An 11,029-nucleotide genomic window follows, 5' to 3' on the forward strand; every position below is an offset into this window, starting at 1 on the left:
GCCTCCTGGTTCTGCCATCTTCTAGCTGTGGTCCTTTGGCACACCACCAACATGCCCGAGTCTTGGTTTCTATGCACACATGCCAAGGGGTGATGCTTGTGAGGTCACTGTGAAGATCAAGCTAACATGGCTGACAGCTCAGCATGATGGAACCAGTTCAATGATGGTGTTTCATAGGAGTGGAGGCAGGGGAAGAAGGAAAAACCATAGGAGCACACAGTGATGCCTGTCAGTCACTCTGTGTGCCAGTCCTCACATCCAGCCTCTGAGGTAGGCTCCTCAGACAATAAGAGAAAGCAAGAAACTTGCTCCAGGGCCCCATTCAAGAGGGGTGGAGACAGAGCACACACTGTCCCCTGGCTCCTGCCCATGCCCGTCCTCACCCAGTTGCCTCCTGCATAATCTTCTGACCCTTAGTCCACGAGCATCTATTAAAGTTTACCAAGCACTCGAGAAACAGAGACAGGAGGGAGAATGCCCTTGTCGTTTAAGAACCTGTAGCTGAAGAGAAAGGACATAATAAGCTACCCCAGGCCCATGCCAGATAAAGTCAGACAAGTGGGACCCAAGAAGGGATGCAGCAATCAGAGAAAGTTTCACAGAGGATGCAGAGACTGGAGAGGAAATGCTATAGACAATGCTATAGATAAGCCACATAGATAATCAATAAGACACTTGTAACCCCAACACTGGGAAGGTGGAAGATAAGGAGTACAAAGTTAGCCTCAGCTACATACAGAGTTAAAGGCTAGCTATAGAATTTTTTCTTCAGTGTCTGAGGGAGATTGGTGCCAGGCCTCTTCACAACTCCTTTCATACATATTTAAGCCCCTAATACAAAATGGCAGAGTCTTTGCCTAAAATCTATACAAGTCCTCCTCCTCTTCTTCCTCTTCCTCCTCCCCTTCCTCCTCCCCCTCCTCTTCCCTTTCCTCCCCTTCCTCCTCTCCTTCTTCCCCCTTTTCCTCCTCCCCTTCCTCCTCCCCTTCCTCTTCTCCTTCTTCCCCTTCCTTTTCCTCCTCCTCCCCTTCCTCCTCTCCTTCTTCCTCCTCTGCTTCTTCCTCCTCTTCCTCCTCCTCCTCCAGAATAGATATGTAAATAGCTATAGCCATAGGTAAAATAGATAGATGATAGATAGATAGATAAGAGATATAGATATATAGAGATATAGAGATAGATTATATATACATATACAAATACATATATATATATTAGAGATATGTGATTCTGTCTCCAGAATAGATATGTAGATAGCTATAGCCATAGGTAAGATAGATAGATGATAGATAGATAGATAGATAGATAGATAGATAGATAGATAGATAAAGAGATATAGATATATAGAGATATAGAGATAGATTATATATACATATACATATATATTAGAGATATGAAGGAAAAAATAAAGCAAAGGCCCAGGGACAGGATTTGTGTCATGATGGAAAGTGGCAGTTGAGTCCCTCAGATGTCATCTGTTTTAGTCATTTATTTTCCCTTCTTTAAGCTTCATCAGTACTGGGTGTGTATAAAGTATTCATGGCCACATGGATGCCATGGCGTGTAAGTGGACCTCAGGGGACGCTGTGGAGTTGATTCTCTTTCTCTGCCTTCCCATGGTTTCTAGGGATTGAACACAAGGCCACAAGCTTTCGAAGCAAGGGCGTTTACCCACTGAGTAGCCACCTCACCGACCCTTGCCCATGCATCCTTTTACCCATTCACTCACCCAATACATGTTTCTGGAGCGGCGACTGCTTGTCAGTCATTGTGCTGAGCCCTGGTGATGAGTGATGGGGAGGAACCAGGTCACAGCCCTGAGTTCAGGCTGCCAGCCGGATCACAGTATAAAGGGAGACGTGGAGATAGACAAGGACCACTGGGGGAAAGTACTTTTTAAAAGACTGTGTGTGCTGAGTAATTTCACATCCTCCATTGTCATTATTTCCAAACAACACCAAAAATGGATATTTCCATAGTGTTTATATTGTTTAAGGGATTGTATGTAAAGGAGAGATGATTCCAAGTCTCAACCGGGAAGAGGAGGAGGAGGAAGCAGAGGAGGAGGAAGGAGAAGAAGGAGAGGAGGAAGGGGAGGAGGAGAAAGCAGAGGAGGAGGAAGGAGAAGAAAGAGAGGAGGAAGGGGAGGAGGAGGAAAAGGAAGGGGAAGAAGGAGAAGAGGAAGGGAAGGAGGAAGGGGAGGAGGAAAAGGGGGAAGAAGGAGAGGAGGAAGGGGAGGAGGAAAAAGAAGAAGGAGAGGAGGAAGGGGAGGAAAGGGAAGAGGAGGGGGAGGAGGAAGAGGAAGAAGAGGAGGAGGACTTGTATAGATTTTAGGCAAAGACTCTGCCATTTTGTATTAGGGGCTTAAATATGTATGGAAGGAGTTGTGAAGAGGCCTGGCACCAATCTCCCTCAGACACTGAAGAAAAAATTCTATAGGTTCCAAGGGAGGAAGAGCCCTTTTCTGTCCTCGTGGCATCAGGCAACTGTTCCCTGGAGGAAGTGGTGTCTGAAGCAAAACCACAGAATGACTCAGAAACACTCATAGTTACTATCACCACCATCAGCGCTGTCAAAATAACTTAGGTTTGTTGAGGCCTTGGTAAATGCCAGAGACTGGATTAGGTGCTTTGCACACAGTCTCTTCTAGCATGCATGACAGATGCTATATCCATTACCCTGTTTAGAGATGAAGGAATGGAAGCTGAGTTTGCAAGGTTTGTCCAAAGCCATGCAGCTAGGAGGTGGCACGGCTTCACCCTGTGACCTTAGTGACTCACCATCTTACTATGTCCCATGGTCATAGGAGCATGATGTTAGGAGTACCAAATAAAAAGAAAGAAAAGAAAAAAAAAGAGACCCAGTCCTGACACTTGCTCCAGAAAGCCTGTAAGTCCCTGCTGCCACTATGAAAGAAGACAGGAGGGAGTGTGTTTGTGCATCTGTCTGTGCATCTGCCTGTGAGAGTGTGGTGGGGAGAGGGGTTTAACACATTGGGAAGTTTTAGACTCCTTACAGTACTTTCCAGGTCACACTAACTATCCACACTTTCGGGGGCTTGGCCACTCTACACCGGGAGAAGGATGACACTTCAGAATTCCAAAATGCCAGAGCATAGAAAGGCAGAGTCTAAGATGTTTCCTTTTCACAGCCTAGCTTCCCCAGTTCCAGAAGAACTGATCTGGAAGAGAGCAGGGAGACAGGTGTTCTTTAGCCTTCTCTGAGCATCTCAGATGACTGATGTCCCATGGCCTGCTGCTGTTTTGCCAGACTCCTCCAAAGAACAAACCAGAACTGTGGACCACAAGCAAGTGTCCAGCAGGCAGCAGGCCTGCACTGCCTTTATCCACTAAGAGACTCTGGGTCCCACCCACAACGTGTGGGCTGCGTCCAAATGAGTCTTGTCTATTTGTAAGGAGCCAGGAAGAAGGGAAGGACCCCAGTGGTCTGGTTGCCTACCTTCCTAGGAGCTGCAAGATCAAGCTGCAAAAGACCCTTTTCATGGTGGTAAGGGCAGGGGTGGAGTGGGGAGCAGAAAACCCTTTCTCTCTCAGAGATCTGTGAGATCTCTGCAGAGTGAGCCAGGTTTCTGAAGGGGAAAGAAGGGCCTGCTAAACGAATCAAAACTTAGAATAGCTCATTCAGGCTTTGAGGTGGGGACGAGCACCACGTATTCAGTGCCCAGGACAAGGTAGAGGCTGGGATCATCAAAAGGGATGCAGGCTTAGCGAGCAAGCACAGGCTTGGTTCTAAAATAAGGCAGCTGTTCTACAATAATTGAATTCCAGGGTCTTTCTCCAACTTGAAGGTGAAGCTGATTAGGCTGAGGATAAACAAAACCAAATCTAGTTTATCATCACAATTCACAGGGTAGGTAATCCACTTAGAATACAATGTCCCAAGAGCAGGCACAGACTTGAGAATCAGGAGCTTCCAAACATGATTATGAGTTGAGAAAATGGACTCATTGAAGGTAAAAGAAATCAAGTGTGTAACTCTGTTCCTAATCCTTGAAGCTGACGGAAGACTCTGCCTTTCCCAAATCACCCGGACACCACAAGAGATCAGCGCAGGTATGGGCTTGAAGACAATGATAAGGGAAAATGAATGAAAGCCTTTTAAAAAGAAAGACATATTTTATTTTGAGGTATTATATATTCACAGGAATCTGCAGAATCATAGAGAAAGAGCCATAGACTCTTTGCCCAATTTTCCCACAGCAAGCCACATTGAGTGACCACATACAACAAACATCAGACAGGTGATGGAGGACATCATGGAGGTTGGACAATCCACAGAGTGTGTGTGTGTGTGTATGTGTGTATATGTGCATGTGCGTGTGTATACGGTGTGTATGTGCATGTGTGTGGTGTGTGAGCATGTGTGTGTGCATGTGTATGCATGTGTGTGGTGTGAGAGTGTGTGCATGTGCACGAGCATGTGTGAGCAGGTATATGTATGTATGTGAGTGTGTACGTGTGAGATTATGGGTGTGTGCATGCATGTGATATAATCAAGTGTGCGTGCATGCGCATGTGTGAGTGTGTGTATGCACGTGTGTGTGTGTGTGTGTGTGTGTGTGTGTGTGTGTGAATTGTTCCACTGACAAAAATCCCTCACACTGTCCCTTTCAGGTCATAGCATGGCATGCTCTCCTCCCAGTCTGTGCCTGTTTTCCATTTGTATAATTCTGCCAGTTTGAGGCTGTCTTGGGAACAGAATCTGCAGCGTGTGACCTCTGAAATCTGTTGTTTTCCCCACTTAGCGCTGTGCCACTGACACCCAAGTCGCCACACGTGCCAGTTTATTTATTTATTTATTTATTTATTTATTTGGTTTGCTGGGCAGTACTTTGTAACACAGTGATACCACAGTTCGTCCAATCATTCACCCACTAAATGCCATTCACAAATAAAGTCGTTATGACTTGTACAGGTTTTTGGATGACCCATGTCCCACAACACTCCTAGGAAGGCAGGGATAGTAGTTACCTTTCTCGTTCCTTCAGCAAAACGCCTGAGAGAAGCAACGTAAAGAGGGATGGGTTTGTTTGTCTTGGGATTCTAGGGGATCCGGCCATCATAGCAGGGATGGCGTGGGAGCAGGAGCAGGACACACCCACAGTCAAGGACCAGAGAACAAGAATGCAGTGCTCAGCTGCTTTCCCCGTTGTTGAGGCCCACATTCTGCCTCAACACTTTGCCTCAACGCTTTTGGGGCTAAGTGCTCTGGTCAAGAGAGAGTGTGGCTCTTGGGGCAAGAGACGCGAAGAATGGAGACAAGACAGGGTGTGATTCAGTCTCTCTTCTATTTTCTCATGTCTCCCTTATTGAAGGGAATTCTGAGGTATTTATATACACAAGCAGGAGAACACAGGTGAAAACATTTTACCACGTGCACCATACAGCTGAGGTCACTAAACAGCAAAACAAGCTATGTGGGATAAACAATATATTTATCAGATTGTGCTTCAGCTGTTATAGGCTTTTGACAACCAAGTCTTTCATCAGGGTATATGGTTCCAGATGGCTGCAAAGTTGATCTAGCCGCTTTCTACTAAAGTCGGCTCCCAACACCCCGTCACAGGCACGCTCCACGCGCAGAGACTGCCTCCCACGATGAGTCTAAAGCCCATAGGTTGGCGATCACGATTACCCATCAGAGCAAGTATGTTTGCTTTGAAAGAAGTTTCAGTTAGGGGTGAGTGAGCAGAGAGCACATCTGGGGACCAGAAAGCTATCTACCATACATTCAGAGTTGTCCACTGGGCCTGGGATGAGGCTCCACAGGGGAAGAGACAGGTACTTATTGCCCGTTAGAGGCTGAAAGCGCTGCTCTCTCACAGCCGGGAAATGAAATGCCTAATGGCAGGAAGAACTACCCACACTCCAGAGCTATTCAGAACAACCTGGGGAGAACTTAGGAATGCATTTTAGGCATTAGAGTGGTGTTGGCCTCCAATAAATGCCTAACCACGTTAGAAGGATGCAGTGTTCAGGATGATATCCACGCCACAATCGTGTGCTGGTAAATCAGAGCCTGGTACACATAGTGCACTGTCAAAGAGGTAGAACTGTTCACTAGGAAGTCTCATTGTCCAGGCCCAGCTTCTCTGAGACTCACCTACCTGGAGGGCTGCTAAACAGAGAACAGCAAGCCACGTCTCTCCTCCTTGATGGGCATCTGAGGAAGGCCTACTAAACACCAGGCTTCTGGCCAGCACTAAAAAAGAAGAAGTATGTGAGCAGATAGTCACATTTTGAAGTAAAGCGAGTTTGAGGTCTGAGGTCTTGCCAAGGCTTAGGACACCTTAAGAAAATTAGCATCTGTCCAGCTAATAGGAGGTAGACAGGAGGGCAGGTGGTGGCAGCAGGGTATCAAGAGCCTTAGCAGCAAAGGCTAGTATTGAACAGCTTGTCAGGTGCCAGTGCAGTGTCAAGCACTTTGTGATAATTTTAAAATTCTGTTATGGGTGTTCATATATGAGTGTATGTGATGAGTGTATGTGTATATGTATGTGCGTGTGTGAGTGAATGACACATATTGGGGGTACCTATGGAGGTCAGAAGGAGGCACTAGATTCCTTGGAGCTGGGGTTATACATATAGTTGTGAGGCACCTAACATGGGTGACAGGAACAGGAAGAAGAACAGGAAGCACTCTTAACCACTGAGCCATCTCTCCAGCCCCATGTTTTCACAGTTTAATACCTTAAGATTGGAGAAGCATTTACTTATTCAATTTCCTAATAGATGCCAGAATGATCAAAGATTTCACAGAATGATCAAGAGACTCGGACAAGGGATAAAAAGACTGTTGATCAGTCCCCAGCAGGCACGGCCAGGCCTCCCCTGATGTCCTGTTCTCCCCTTCTCCAGTAGGGAATGGAGAAAGCTTATCCTCCAAAGTGTAACTCAACTGGAGCTGGAAAAAAAAAAAAAACATACTCAAAGGTCTACATCTGGAAAATAGACATTATTTTATTTTTGTTAATTTGTCTAGCAAAAGCTGGAATGAGTCGGGGTCAACATTATGGCCTTAGCTAGTCGGGACACATAAAAAATCAGGAACTCGCAATAAAACTCTGGAGCAAAATGGAGCAAAATCGCCACTTGTAGGAGTGGTGTTTTTATGTTTGTATTGAAAAGAATGTGAATGAAAAGGAAAACAGTTTAAAACACCACCAGCCAGTTAGAAAGCAGTTCTCTCAAGACTCTTCTGTCCCTCTGAGGTTAACACTGTCCCTTAAGGCCTTTGGGGGATGTCAAGCTGTTCCTTTCTTCAAAAGGCTGAGAGAAGGTAGAACTGTCATTTTGGAAACAGGAATAGGCCTTACTGCAGATCTCCTCAGTTGGGGACATGCCTGATGTCCACCGGTGGTACAGCCTAGAGCAGGAAGCCTTCTGCTGGGCACGCATGGCATTAGGAGGGCAGGTAGTGGGAGACCAGCCCCTCACAGCCATCTGGCAGCCCCTGAAGTATTCTGAGCTTCAATCAGTGGGAGAGGAGCCAGATCAGCATTTTTCTCTTTGTCCCTAAGAAAGAAGCATTCCAGATAATTTCACCAGGATGGAAGAGAAGGAGGCGCTGAAGTGGCAAAGGAAATACATTACATTAACGCCGTCTCAGCTAAAATCACACACAATTAAAACCTGGATCTCAGTGTGCCTTCTCGTACAGAGAGCAGCCTGAAAGTGACAAACACTAGTCACTCATTCACACTACCCAACATTGTGTAAGAATGCCAGGGAAGGAGAGGTGCTAGTTTCTGACTCTGGTCCCTGAGTTTGTTTTCCCACTAGGTGTCTGAAATCCCACCGTTCTGTGGCTGGGATGTCCAGGTGAGTCCCATAGGAAAAACATACCTTCCCTTTGGAGTAAGACCTCCTTGAGAAGAGGCAGGGATCTGGGGGACTCTGCAGGCTCTGGACTTTAAAGTGATGCAGAACCGAGCCACGGGGGCTGAGAGCCCTGGACTCTGCCCAGTATTTCAGGGGTGACTTCATGTCTCTACCTTCAGACTCCCTTACCCAGGGAGGTAAGAGTTTCTTCTCCTCTTTCTCTTACTTTTCTTCTAAATTTTCTTCACTAGGAGAAACAGAGATAGAAACAGAGACATAGACAGAGACAAATCTCCAGTGAGGAAACGGGTTGTTTGATGTACTGTAGGCATAAGTGTTTTGCAATCTACTTTTATAAGGGTTCAACCTCTCCTCTAGCCCACCATCCAGTAGAGGTAGTGGAAGAGAAAAGTTTTAGGCTATGGGGGAAGTGGACCTGTTCAGCAGTAGTTCTTTGGGGGCAAGCTTGATCTTTTTTGACAGCAGTTCAATCCTGTAGCAAACACCAAATACGACTTAGCAGCTGCAGACCAGTCCTCTAGACAGGCAGACACCGGGCGTGAACCAGCAGCTACAGTTCAGTCCTTTCAGCAAGCAGACACCAGGCGGCTGTAGTTCAATCCTGAAGAAACTTCCAGGCTCGACAACCAGCCTAGGCGAGGCCTCAGAGGCAGCAAGCTGCCGCAGGAACCTCACGAGCAGTTCTTGAGTGAGTTTCTCTCAGCGTTACCACAAGTTGAGCTCAACAATGCTATGTAAGGTGAACCAATATATGTGTGTGTTTAGTGAAGAACGGCAAGGTGGAACAAACCAAAGCTCAGTGCTCGTCTCCCACTGTCTGTGGGGTCATATTTATACTCCTTCATCAAGCATCCTTTCGTGTGTTTGTTATATCAAAACATCCATTCACATGTGTCTGCTTCAGGAAAACAGTCTTTCACATGATTGTTTTAGCAAAACATCCTTTCCAAGAGTGTTCCAGCAAAATATTTGACATAACTGAGAAGTTTCCACTTCAATGTTCCTGAAGAAAAGAAGCAGAAGCCACTTTAGAAAAGGTCCCAAGGTGGCCACCAGCAACAGCTGTGGCCAGTGGCTGACTGGTGCACATCTCCCTTGCCCACCCCCAGCAGAGGGGTGAGGGGATGAACTGAGAAAAAAGGAGCAATACAGATCTGATAGAAGGATGAGCTTCTGACCCACCACTTTAATCCCTTTGACAGGCAGCTCTGGGAATTGTGGGATCTCTGTCACGAGAGACGGGAGAATTTTCAAGGAAAAAGAAAAACAAAACAAAACAAACCCAAAGGTTTTGTTTTGGTCTTAGGGTCAGGATCTAGGACCTAGCTATGAACCTCAGGCTGCCCCTGAGATATCTGGGACTGAGGTGAAGCAAGGCAGGCACAGGGCCAGCTCAGCTGGTGCTCCTTCTGGGAACTTGCCTGTGTAGGATGGCTCCTCAAGGCACCCCTTCTCTATGCACTTAGCTACCTTGCTAACTTGAAGAAACTCTATACCACTCACTCAAACCTTGCCTGGACTGTTGGGTGGGTTACTAAAACAGGAAGGCTGTAGTACTGCAGTCTCAGGGGTCATCTAGACCCAGTGGTTTTTACCCATTCACTTTCCCCTAAGTCTCTAAGGATGAGACTTCAGACAGAGCCAATTCACCAATCAGAAGCACTGTTTAATCTAGGGAAACACTCAGTCCCTTTAGACCCTGACCTGCACACTCACTCCTGGCATATATAAATTTATAACATTAGGATAAATAAGAATAAAGACTAAAAATAGACCCAGTGGCTAAAGGGACAGATTCTGCATGTGATTTTCGGGGAGTCCCAAAACAGATGTTGGAATTCATTCAAGCATTAGAAGCAAGACCATAATAACCTTTTATTTGGGTTTTGTTTTTGAGATAATAAGAAGTAAATTAGGAAGGAATATATAATGGTCAGAGATAGTGGAAAGTTGTTTTTGTTTTTGTTTTTGTTTTTGTTTTTGTTTTTGTTTTTGTTTTTAAAGAACAAGATCAGGAGATTTGGAGTCCCAGGGTCTTTGACCTATGAACAATTTCAGAAATGACATGTTCAGAAATGAACAACATCTGACTGGAAAAGAATACAGTTGTCTTAGTAAGGGTTTTCATTGCTGTAAAGAGACATCATTTAATTGGGGCTGACTTACAGGTTCAGAGGTTTAATCCATTATCATCATGGTGGGAAGCATGGCAGCATGCAGGCAGATTTGGTTCTGGAGAAGGAGCTGAGAGTTCTACATCTTGTTCTGAAGGCCAACAGGAGAAAACTGACCAAGTCCATCCTCACAGCGACACACTTCCTCCAACAAGAACACATCTATTCCAATAAGGACATACCTCCTAATAGTGCCACTCCCTGTGGGCCAAGCATTCAAACACACGAGTCTATGGGGGCCAAACCTATTCAAACCACTACAACAGTATTCAAAATAATAATGCCCATCACAGGGGCACATATTTCCTTCTTAACATGTGAAACACCCGACTTGTAACTTTTTTTGCAGGCTTTGGGATTAAATAACTAGAGTTCAACAGTGACTCCTAGGAAGAATCCATGGGACTCTAACTCAGTACCCACAAAATACTTACGTAAACCTGGAACAGAGTCATCACTAAAATATGTCCCTCTTCTATTTCATCTGCTTTTAAAGTGCTCACTGAAACCCTCTTGTGAGTCTCTGCCTACAGCTTCAACACCATCAAGCAGAGGAGAGATGGGTGACAAGCCCATGGGAGGGTGGTCTTCCTGATGCCTGTAGGCTATGGTGATGTGGCCAGAAGTTAAGTCTATGGGCCCTGAACTCTTGGTAAGTCTTATCACTCCTGCTGCCTGGAGCATCTACAAAGTTCATGCCTCCAGAAAACACTTCTAGAGCAGGACCCCAAGATCCAGAATCACTCTGGCTCTGGCATTCCTGGTTCCTCTACAGATGCCCCAGTTCCTGGTTAATGAATGGGCAGAATGGGCCAGCACCACCACTACTGAGGCTGCCTGGCCAGTCTGTTTCCAGATGTGCTGTGTGGCACAGAGCCCTACCTTCATTTAGCTTCAGACTTCTGAGAGCCACCCTCTGGCATACAGAGGCCTCTGTGGAGGAAGACCAGTCTCTCATTTGGTTCATGTCCCTTCTCACCAACATAGCATTCTGTC

The sequence above is a fragment of the Arvicanthis niloticus genome, chromosome 10 (assembly GCF_011762505.2).
Source record: "Arvicanthis niloticus isolate mArvNil1 chromosome 10, mArvNil1.pat.X, whole genome shotgun sequence".
NCBI lineage: Eukaryota > Metazoa > Chordata > Mammalia > Rodentia > Muridae > Arvicanthis > Arvicanthis niloticus.